Below are 12,326 nucleotides of genomic sequence, written 5' to 3'. Positions count from 1 at the left end.
TTTGAATTTCTAAGTTTTAGTCAGAATTATTTGCCTAAAAAAATGTATTATAATGCTTTCTTCCCATGTACATATGGGAACACCCAAGAGCAGTTTTATTGTTATCTTTATTTGAATGACCTATAGGCTTCAAGTATTGCTAGTGGGCATGGGGGCAGGGGGAGGGAGGGGTGGGAAGTGAGACTGTGTCTGGGGAGTGCCGTTTTACTGTTTCTGCTTTGGTGATGATTTGCCTTGCCTACAACTTTATTGTTTTTCTCTCTGTGAATAGTAGTAATTTATTTCTTTTTTTAAGTAGTTCCTTGTTTCTTGTAAAATGGAAAGAATATTTCAGTAACAAATATGTATGTACTATTGAAATTTACTATTTGTTACTAATGCTTGTCATAAAGCTCAGTATGTAATAACACATTTAAAATAAGAAATATCAATGTGTGGGGCTAGCACATCATTTTTACCATTGTCCTTCATAAAGACTATTTTTCAGCTTGGTGTTGAAGGCATTCTGCATTAGGTCTCAATGTACTCCCCTGGTCTTGCCCTGGTTTTTGCTCCGATAGTATTTCTGACAGTGTTTGAGGAATTGATAGATGCTCTCTCAAATAAGATCTGTAGTCAAATAGGTTGAGAAATTGGGGGTAAACAGTCACTTATGTCAGCCTCTTTAGACCCTTCCTGTTCAGATGTTCATTGAGATTTCAAAGAGAGTGATATAGGGTGTAGTGGTTTCCAGTCTGATCTATGGAATCCTTTTCTTTCAGTGCATCTATTGACTTCTCCCAGAAGTACAGTTCAGAAAACACTGCCTAAAAAAGCTATTGTTTCTGCTTCTGTGATGTTTTTCATTTTACAACTTCCATCTTCCCCTCCAACTTTTGAAATTCTGTGTATCTTTCAAGGACCATCTAAAATGCCACTTCTCCCGGAAGGCTTTATCTGATCTGAATGTGTTTTTTCCCTTGGATACTTGATGGTTATTCTTTGCATCTCTTCCCGTATTTTTGACACCTTCTTGTCTTTTTTTATGGGCATTTTCCTTACCTCTTATGTTAGGTTTAAAATCTCTGTGAGGGAAAGGGACTGTCTTTCCTTGCATGCCCTATGATACTTATATTTCTCACATGTAGCAAGGGCTTAGTAAGAATATATAATTGAAACTAACCGAGAACTCCTTAAAATTAAATGTTTAAATTAAACCTTTACTTAATTGCACTTTCAGGTAACTTTTCTTTGTTATACCAAACAAATGTGAATTCTCTGAATTGAATTGAGACCCTTTACCTTAAAGTTAAGTCCAATGTTTTAATATCAAGAAGATTGTTTTTCTTAAATTTACCATCTATATTTTGTGTAATGGTCATCAGTTTTGTTATCAAGTTTATGATAACCTGTATCCACTAGATAACAGCATGATCTTGGTGCTAGTTTTATATACATATGCTCTCTGTTGTTTTATATTAAATGGCTTCTAGTGAAGACAATAAAAGAACACCTCTAAAAATTAGGTAGTTCATTTTATGATTTTGAAGCTCACCGTTTTGAACAGTGCTGTTTCAATGAAAAAAAAAAAAAAAAGCTCTTTCATTTTTGCCTCTTACTCTCTCACCAACCAGGAGAGGTCGATGTGGCAGTAGGAAGCAAAAATGAAAATAATTGTTTTCTTATTAGACTAGGCTGCCACACAGTATAAATTTCAAAATTATAGACATGGTTCTGCTTTTCTTTTCACACTGTTCCTTTCCTTTGTACCTCCTGCTGCTTCTCCTGTGTGGGGGAACCTCTTTCCCTGCTGGAAACAGGCATGTGTCATCCCAAGCTCTAGCAGCCTCATGGTAAGTGGGGGAAGGGAGAGTACCCCCACCTCAACCCCCTGCCCTACTCTGCCTTCAGACTGATGGTGTGAGACAGTGAAAGAAAGAGAGATTACCTGACAGGAGCTTATGGGCGTTATTGCTTATTAAGTCTTTGAAAAATGTTTCTGCTCTCAGTGGCATTATTTTACAAGACTGGGAAAGGACAGCCTCTGCTCCAGGTTGACAACCTCCTTTTGTTTTGTTCCACACCATTGGCCTGAGTAATGGGGGTGATGTGGCAACATATGGTTAGCCAGTGACTTCTTTCACTTTTGTAATGCTAATGTAAGTCTGGACACAAACAGAAAACTAAGAAAGTCAGCTTTCTAAGTGTCAAATAACAACGCCCTATTATTATGATGAGGGATGTATATTCTCAGTATATCCTTTCTTTTTCTTGTTTCTAGATGAATAATCTAATCCTATGATGCATAATATGTGGTCTCATTTTTAGTATAGTATGAATCCCTCTTTAAGTTTTAGAATGTGAAATTTATGTGTCTTTGTTTTTGCATTACTTTCATTCTTTTGATCTTAGGGGAAATTGTTTTCCTATTGACTCTCCTCCTCATCCTTCTTCCTACCTTGAGTCCTAATTAAGTTAGAGGGTACCAAAAGGATATTTTGGCAAGATTCTCATCCTCAATATCTTCCTTCCCTCTATACTACTGTGGAACAGTAAATTTAGCTTCTTTTAAAAATTTATATTTGTATAATAGATAGTGATGGAGAAATAACAAAACATTTAATTTTTACCGTAAGACTAAACAATGGAAGTTTAAAACATTTACCTTGCAGTACAAGTCACAAAATTGAGTATTTTGATTTCTGCTTATTGCGTGAAGCAGGCTGTTACTTTCACTTTTTTATCACTAAGTTAAATACAAAATAATTATTACCAGAGTTTAATTCTATGACTTTCTGGGAAGATTAATTGTGATTATAATAATGATTAGAGGCTTAGGTTATGGTTTCTTTTTTTTTTTTTTTTTGGGCAAATTTGAAAATATCTTAATACTTTGGCTACCTGTGAAAGAAGGAAGACAATACAGATCTACAGGTAGAAAACTAAACAGTCTTTTTTACGGCTTAGAAAGTATTAGAATCTTAGAGTTTTCTAACTCAACCAGGAAGTCAGACTGATCATTTCTTTAAGTTTCATGGCAGTGCAAACTGTGTTCCATTTATGATTTTGCATTTCCGTGAAGTAAGCATGAAGAGAGGTGATAAAGTTACCTCGTAGCATGATCAGGGTAGTAACCTAGGTTCACTGTGGGCCAGGGGAAAGGTAGACCCATTGGACTCTATCAAGTGGATAAGATTTTTGCACACGATCTGTATTACCTTCCTCTCCCTCAAGTTTATCTTCCAGATTTTTCTTTGGGCAATAAGGATCATTTACCTTGCTTCTTTTGATAAACTGATTGTATATAGGTATTTTGTCATATGACATTGAATAGAGAGCTTCTGTATTTGGAAGTTTTTATAAAAAGTAGATGTTAATTCTTATAATAGTTCACACTTCATTGATGTGGGTGCAAGAGAATAAGCAGTAGCTGTTTTGAGGAAAGAAAATTATGGCTATAGTTTAAATTGATGGCCATAAATCTTAAGTAAAGTCTGATGCTTCTCAGCAATCATATCCTTAGTCTTTTCACTCCCTACACTCCTCACTCTCTTCTATTTTTAAAGCCCCAGCATGTCCTTGCCCAACCTCACTCTCAGTTGATACCCATATTTCCTATTTCACTGAAACGACTGAAGCTATCAGAAAAGAACTTCCACATCCTCCTTCCAATATCTGTACTCATGTAGTCTCCCTTGGTTGCTATCAGATGAACTGAACATATGGCTCACAAAGGCCAATCTTCCCAGCAGCCCCAGATCCCATTTCTCCCACTGAGATTAGCTTCTTCTACTGTGCTCTTATTTCTTCAGTCTAAACAGCAAAAACAGAGGGAGAATTCCCAAACAGTCCTTGAAGTTTCTCTTCTCATTAGTTCCTAACCCATTTGTCTACTCCCCTTTATGGCAGATTTCTAGAAAGAGTTATCTATAGTTCTCTTTCACATTTCTCCTTTCTCAAGTTTACTCCAGTTAAGCGTGTTCCCTCCTGTGCCCTCTAAACTGCTCTTTTCAAAATTCTGTCACTTCATGCCTCTTAGTCTCAGACCAGTTTTCAGACCTTATTGTAATATCAGCTTTATTGTATTGTATTCTCTTCTTGAAATCATTCTTTTATCTGACTTCCAGGATCTTGTTTTCCTCTTGTCTTTTGGCCCTCCTCTGTTGATGTCTCCTCATCCTCCAGAATCTCTTACCAGTGAAGTGCCCCAGGACTTGTTCTTGGACTTGCTTTCTGTCCATCTGTACCACTTACTTGCTGATCTCTTCCAGTCTCGTGATTGTCTGGAGACTCTAAGTCAGCTTGACCTGGACCTTTGTCTCTTCCAAACTTACACCCAGTTGCCTACTTGACATTAAACTTGCCTACCTTAACCCTAGTGTGTGTAAAACTGAACTCTAAATATTTTCCCCCAAACTGTGCTAGCCCTTGTCTTCTCTATTGCAGTTGGTGGCAAGTCCATCCTTCTCGTTTCTGAGACTAACACTCCAGAGCTAAGCCTGACTTCCTCCTGTTTCTCTCACCTCACATTTAGTTTAGCAGATACCATAAGCTCTCTCTTTAAAATATGTTTAGAATTGGCACACTTCTTACCGCCTCTTTTGCTACCACCTACTTGAAGTTTAATTTCTATCTGCTGCATTGCAGTAGCTTCCTAATTGGTCTCTTTGCTTCTACCCTTGTGCCCTTCCTTCCCTGTCCATCGTTTCCACCACAGCAGTCAATGACCCTTATGAAATTTCAGTCAAACTGTGTTTTGTTTAAAGCCTTCTGGCATTTTTCTATCAGCTTGCTCACTCATCTTCTTCAAGTATATATTTAAACATCACCTTCTTTTTTTACTTGGTGAAAATTGGATCATCCTTTGATTTTTTTTTTTTTTTTTTTCACCAAGTGAAAAATTGAATCATCCTTCCCACCTGGAATGCCTTCCCTGTCCTATTTCTTTTTCCATAGAATGGAAAAAAAATCTTCATCACTTTTCATTTTGCTCATTATTTTTTTTAGAGTATAAGATCTATCCCTGGATCCCAGAATTGGTACTCATAGTGCCATTGAATGAATACTTTGGTTTCAAATAATCTCATCCTTTTGTTTTCAAGGATTACCTTTTAAATATTAAAATATGTAAATATTTTAAGATTTCTCTTTCATAATAACATGTAACAACCCATTCCATTCTCTTTTGTATTGAACTCCCTCACCACCTTGGTTTAACTAGAACCACCTCTTTCCCTCTATGGCGCTGCTTCCCCTGTAAACCTCTCAAGAGGAGGCTTATTCTTCCATACGTTTATACCCCAGTGCTAGGAGACAGGAACACCAACCTTCTCTGTCCACAGTGCCTCTTCCAGACCACTACTTATTTGTGTAGGGGTTGGAGGGAAGGGTGGGAACTGCAGCTTTGAGGTTCGTGCTATTATCTTCTCATCTCATTGCCCCTCACAGTAGTTGAAAACCTGATTACCATGCTCAGTCTTAATATCTTCACCCTGGGTAGTAAAATTGCTGCTACTACCAGTACCTACTTACTACTGAGGTCTTACAAAGCACCTACCCTGTGCTTGGTCCTTTTAGTACGTAGTTTCATCTAATTCTGACAGGTACCTTGTAAGGCATTATTTTTCACATCTTACAAGTGAGGAGATTGAGGCTCAAAATCATGGACTAACTTGCCCTTGGTCACAGAGCTAGTAACTGGTGGTGCTGGGATTTGACCCAGAGCAGTCTGAATCCAAGTAAGGTATTCTTTAGCTTTTATAAAATTCCTCAAATGCTCCCTGTCAATCTCATTACCTCATTACTGTGGCTCTTAATATTTTTATATATACCTCAAAATTTGTCTTCAAAGTGAAATTTATTGTATTCTGCTCATGGTTGAAATTTTGTTTGTGATTATTTCGACCATCTATATAGTTGCTTCACCTAGAAACAAGGGAATTTCATCCTTCATGTTTAGGCAATTTCCATATTCTCTTGATTTTACCCTGTAAATAGATAATCTGCTAATTGTCTCTGTCCTGTCTTGATAGATTATTGTCACTTGATGCCTGGATTATTGCAGCAGTGTTGTAACTGATTTCCTCACCTCTTATTTTGCCATTTCTGGTCCCTAATCGGTATTGCAGTGAGTTATTTTTCTTAAGTATACATCTTATTATATTCTTTGCCTGATTCCTCTGGCTTCTTATTGCTTTTAGGGTGAACTCTATATTTTTAAAATGTGATTTAGAAGGTCTGCATCATCTGATCATCTTGTTCTTCTCTATTTTGAGCTTAGATTCAGTCATATCTTGATAGCACAATTTCTTTTATCTTTAAATCTAAGGTGGTAAGATGATGGTCTCAGGTGGTATTCAAGGAAATTTAGTCACTAATGGCTCATTAGAATGTATATTACTTAGAAAAGTGGCTTTATGATAGAGACCCTAGGGGAAATATCATAGTAGAGGAAATACATAAATTGGAAGATAAAAAAAGATTACTTAGAAAAAATAATGATTATGGGTGGTTCCTTACACTAGGGTGTTTATAAGAAGAATATCTATTCAATACTATTTTGTATATCAATGAATGATAATGGGTAATTTGCATATGTTTGTTGATAGATAATTAAGCTCTAATCAAAAGTTAATTTCTACTTCTTCATCCAAATATTGATAAACTATATAGTGCTATATAATGTGAATTTCAGTTACTTTAGCATTATTTTAGGAAAAGACAGTGTGGCAATGAGAGTACTAAGGAGGCTGTCACATGAGAAAGATTTCAAAATATTTAAAATATATTTGAGCTATCTTTGAATTTAGATGGATTGTTCACATTTACATGTGTAGGGGTGAGAGCTTCTCATCTATTAAAGGAAGTGCCTTGAGAAACGTAGATGATTTTGAAAAGAATGAGAAGACAGTATTCTCTTGTCTGCTGTCTTGGAATTTCTATTTGAACAGTTCTTTCAGAGTGATGTGGGCAAAGACGAAACTGACATTAATCAAACTAGCTTTCCAACTTTATTTGGAACTGAGTTAAAAGCTTGAAATACAGTTTTAATAATCACAGTGATTAAATCATTCTGTGTTTGAGGGTGACTTTGACATTTGGGAATAATCCAAAGTCCTTTAGAGCTATATATCTACTTGGTGATTCAAGTAAATAGTCTTGGTATTCTCTTTCTGACCAAAATGAGATGTTCTTAAATGAGACCAATAATTTTCATGTGACTCACAAGCTAGCTCTGATTATAACTTCAAATAGAGCTTCAGGCATATCTTCAGTGGTGAAAATCTTTCTAAATAAGACCCTAGCTTCCCATGTGAACTAAAGAACAATACTGAATTCATGCATTGGTTTATTAGAGGTCAGTGGTGTTTTACATTTAGGATACTTTTATATTTTGTTCTCCTTTATATTTTTAGCATGCGAATATTATGACATTGCCATACAATTATGGCCATGTTTCACACAGCTTTCTTACTCTTCATGAAACAAGTACTTCTCACATTTAGGTGATTGTTTTTTCCCACTTACATTTATGTAGAATAAATTTTCCTCTGTTTTCTTCACTGACTCTCATTAAGTGTAGGAGTACAAGGGAATAGAAGGAGTCTCTAGTGGAGTTATGATAGGGTGTCCATTTGGGGGTGAGGTGAATACCTGGAACTAGTTTAACCCCACACTAATCTTGAGAACCATTAAATGGGGGAAATGGAACCATGAAGATTTCCCAGGGTGACTGAGCAAAATGAGAAGGAAAGCTGAGGGTGATATCCTGTGGAGCATCAGCATTTGGGGGAAGAACATGCAGAGGAGCTGGAAGCAAACAGGAGGATTCTATCTAGTGTGTGGTTTAGAGCATAAGCTCTGAAGTCTGATTGCTTGGGGTCCAGTTTAGGTTTCCCACTTCTTAGTTATGTGATGAGGACAAGTTATTTAACATCTAATGTCTATTTTTATTTGTTATCAACAAATACAAAGAATAATAGTTTTTATTTCATACAGTTGATATGGAGTTTTTTTCCCTGTATGTTGCTTGGCATGTAATTAGCATGTTAAATGTTATTAATGATGGTGATGATGGTGACAACAGGTTGCCATTAGTTGTCTTGGTCCCAGATTTCTCTACCTATTGCTTTTTCCATATCACATTATTTCCTTTCTTATGTTCTTACCTACTGTCTGTCTAAACTGTTTCTCTTGTAGCCTTGTTTCTTCCAGTAAATGGCATCACTATCCTTTCATCCAGATGCTTAAGCCAAAATATTTGAGCCATTCTTGCTTTCTTTGTCCTTCAGTCCTCATATTCAGTGTGTTGGCAAATCTCTTGACTCAGATCTCCTGACCTCAAGATCATATCCTGATTCCTTCTGTCTGGCATTTTTCTGTAACCCCTCGGATCAGGCCCATTACCTTCTGCTTAGTTTCTCAGCTTCCATCTTACTCTGCTTATCCTCCCTCCCAGTTCCTTCTCCATGCAGCACCATGGAGTTGCCTTTGGAAAGAATGCAACAGAACACAGAACAGTGTTTCCCTGCTGCAAAGCCGAACTCCTTGCTCTTGCTGTCAAAGCTCTGTGTGGTTCTGTCAGAAATTACCTCTTAAACTTCTTTCTTATCACTCTTCCTTGCTCACCACACTCCAGCTGCAGTGTGCTTTTTGCTTTCCATAAACATTGAGCTTACTCCTTTCTTAGGAGATTTTCTCCACCTGTTTGTTCATTCATTCATTCTTTCTCTCTCTTTTTGTATTAGAGATAAATCCAGGTATATAAACAATGAATACTTTGTTTTACACAATTTGAAAATACTTTAAAAATTAAAAAGATTTTTTTTTTTCACTACTGGTGATGGACCCAGGGGCATTTTACCACTGAACCACATACACAAATCTTTTTATTTTGAGACTGGGTCTCACCAAGTTGCCCAGGCTGACCTAGAACTTGAGATCCTTCTCAGTCTTCAGGATAGCTGGAATTATAGGCTGTGCCATTACACCCAGCACTACTTTCTAAGTATACTTATATTCCAGATATTGCATGGGACAAACTTGTATTAAAAATAATTTGTTACTTCTAAAAAATTTAAATTTAATCGGGTCTCCTGATTAAATTATTGATACATTATACATAGTAATAGAATTTTTTTTTGTCTTTTAATCTCATTGTAAATGTTAGTCAATCTAAAATAACTAACACATCAATCTAGTTTATGTCTCTGCATAATGCTTAAATATGCAGAATAAATAATGCTGTATGTTTATTGTCTTTATTTTCTTTGTGTTATATGTGTTTGTTAAACCCTTCATTATATTTGTGGGATAAATGAATAAATTTTTAACAATCTGTCTTTATCAGTATGCGTCTTTTTCAGTAAGAGGTCTTTTCTCCTATATTCAATTTTATCACATGTAGCTGGTGGTTCTCATGGGGAAATGAGGGAGATGAGAGTGTCTGTCTGTCATTATCTTGCTCATGATAACCTAGGAGAGTTAGTCAGTTAGGTGACATCATTGGAATGTTGTAATTAACATGCTGGGTAATATAATTAATGATGATTAAATGCTACACATGCCAAGGTCTTATAAATGTTTAATTACACATTTTATTTGGTCATTCCTTTTCCTATGCTATAGTGAATTTTTTCCTTTATTGATAAAAAGCTGGTTTTAGTGATTAATGGCAATATTGTTTAAACTGCTATCTCTGACATTTAGGCATTTCTAGGAATAGTTTACTTTTGAAACAGTTAAAGAAATTTTAGAGAGATATATTTTCAATGGGAGGAAGTACAAATAATTAGGCATGTTGGGTTTTGTCTTTTTTTGGTTTTTAGTAAGGGCAGTAGAAGATAATATGATAGATTTATGTTAGATATTGTCAGGATATTCTGGTTTGAATAGTTTGGAGGTGAGTAATGCATATTTAAAGATTAAAAAAATATCACAGTATGAGTATCATTGCTAAAAAAAATCGAAGGCCATTTTGAAGATTTGTTGCTTCTAAATTATGGAGAAATTCAATAATATTAATAAAATATGTACTAATTTGTTAAGTAAACAATGAAGTGAAAATCACCAGGAGAAGATGAGTTTGTGATAATGAAAACCTTATTAATGGTGTTAAATACTGTAATTAATACTGGCTTGTATATTAAATCATTGATAATAATACCTCTAGGAATTATCAGGACACAATTTTCTCTCTGGGGAGTCTATTGGGTCCATGATGTGACTTTTCTAATTGCCCCAGAGAGAATTATGTTTTCCTGAATTATCTTAGTGCTCAGTAAATGTCCTGGACTTCAAATTTTAAAGCAAATTAAAGAAATTAATTTTAGTCCTAGGAAATCATTAACTGTTCAAGGTGTCTGTACCTGTGAGAATAGAGCCAGTGGCACACAGAATGGATTTTATTTTAAAATGAAAAGTAGTATTGCAAAGCAAACAGAAACTGACAAGTAGAAGTTAATCCCAGTTACTGTTGTTAGCAAGGTCTTAAGATCACAAAATAGTCATTAATAAGAGCTCAAAAATTTAGGTTATATATAAAGCTTCATTGACTCGAGTATTTACTTAATTGATTTATGATATTGAATATTTTGTTGCTGATACATATATGTGTGTGTGTGTTTATATGTATAATTTGTGTGTTATGTACACATGGCCTCCATGCATGTATGACTTTCAGAATGAACCCAACTATTATGTATAACTATAATGCTCTAATGAAAAAAGGGGGCGACCTTATGCAAATAGAAAGAAAACCAGTAAAGTGCAGGGTGAGGATTAGAGAGGAGGAGGTGGTGAGGGAAAGAGGATCTACTAGATAATGGAATTGATCAAATTAAGTGTATGTACAAATACATCACAGTGAATCTCACTATCGTGTGTAATGATAATCTACCAATAAAATACATCCTATGTGGAAATGAAAGTGTAAAGTGTTTTAGGAAGTAGGATAGAGATGGGCCGTGGCCGGACGTGGAAGAAAGATTAAAGCTTTTTTGTTTGTTGGTTTGTTTTTCCTGGGAGAAGTGGGAAAAGAGATTCAAAGGTTTAGAAGCCAAGAAAAAAAACAAAAAGTGAATCCTCATTAATAAAATATATTTTGTTTCCATGTATGTATGAATAATATTTAGTTGGGGTGAACCCAAGTACTATGTGTAACCATAAAGCTCTAATAAGAATAAAATAATAAACATGCTGTGCTAACTCTGGGTTACTATTCCTCCATCAGAGGAAGGTGTCCCACCTGGTGCCAGCTCTCTCTCTCAAGAAAAAAAAAAAAAAAAAAATACAACCTATATATGCTTATATTTGTTTTTCCTATTTCAAGTTATATTTTGAGATTTCCTCCAAAAATGAGTGTTGAAAATACTTATATGAGATAGGTAGTTCTTAGTAATTTTGGAAGATATGGTGTGCTGAATTAAGCATGCCCTCTGAGTTTTTGTCACAAGGAGCTGTACTTCCAGACTCACTGATTTATCAGCATGAACTATTGTGCTCTTCAGTTTGACTTTGTAACATTATCTTAAACATGTCTCAGTCAGCAACCTGATTACCACCAAACATGGTTTTATGTATTAAATGCTTCCTCTAATAATTATTAAAGGCATGAGGATATAACAACTACAGTTAGATATCAGTGACTGTCTTGTCACCCAAGTAGCTTTAAAACCAAGATGTGAGGCTATTTTCATTTGAGAATTGGGAAGATAATCCACATGATAAATGGGGTGTCACAGTTGGGCAGCAGACCCCAAACTGGGTGATACAGGGAGCTTCTGTTGTCATTGGCACTATATGAAGTCCAGCAACAGAGACAGACACCATTTGTGGCCCAGAGGAGAAGGAATGAGAAAAAGAAAATTACAGACTAATGAAGAATTTTAGTCTTGAAAACTAGAGTGTGAGAATGAGGTGGTAGAGAGTAGTCATTCCTGACACTCTTGGGAGGGGAAAGCCTTAAATGTTAATGGGCACTTGCTATGTGCTTGGCTTTGTCCAAGGTGCTTCTTATTCTTTATCTCCCTCAGACACAATTCTTTGAGGTAGACTAACCCATCCTTTACAGAAATGGAAAACAGGTTTGGGTAGCTTGCCCAGCTTAGAAGGATGTTGAGGGCTAGGATCTAACCTTGGCCTTTGCCCTTGAGAAACTCAATATAAATAGGGAGAAATATATGTCTATAAACAAATAATTAAGAGCCAATATGATCTAGAACCTAGCATAGGGCCTGAGTTTGTAGAACTCTTTATAGAATTGAATGACTGCTGTCAATTGCTATTAAAATACAGAGGGAAGAGCCAATAAAGAAAGCAATCTGAAAGGACTAAAAATGATTGGTTAA

The 12,326-nt window shown here is 35.7% G+C and overlaps 1 protein-coding gene across 4 annotated transcripts in view; it reads left to right on the top strand.

The window, feature by feature from the left end:
- The window catches only part of NEK7 (NIMA related kinase 7), a 143,912-nt gene that overhangs the window by 57,334 nt on the left and 74,252 nt on the right, over positions 1–12,326 (top strand). The window lies entirely within an intron of this gene.

This window comes from Sciurus vulgaris (assembly GCF_902686455.1).
Source record: "Sciurus vulgaris genome assembly, chromosome: 12".
NCBI classification, from domain to species: Eukaryota; Metazoa; Chordata; class Mammalia; order Rodentia; family Sciuridae; genus Sciurus; species Sciurus vulgaris.
Note: the sequence above shows the minus strand (reverse complement) of the source record. Positions and strands in the feature narration are given on the sequence as shown.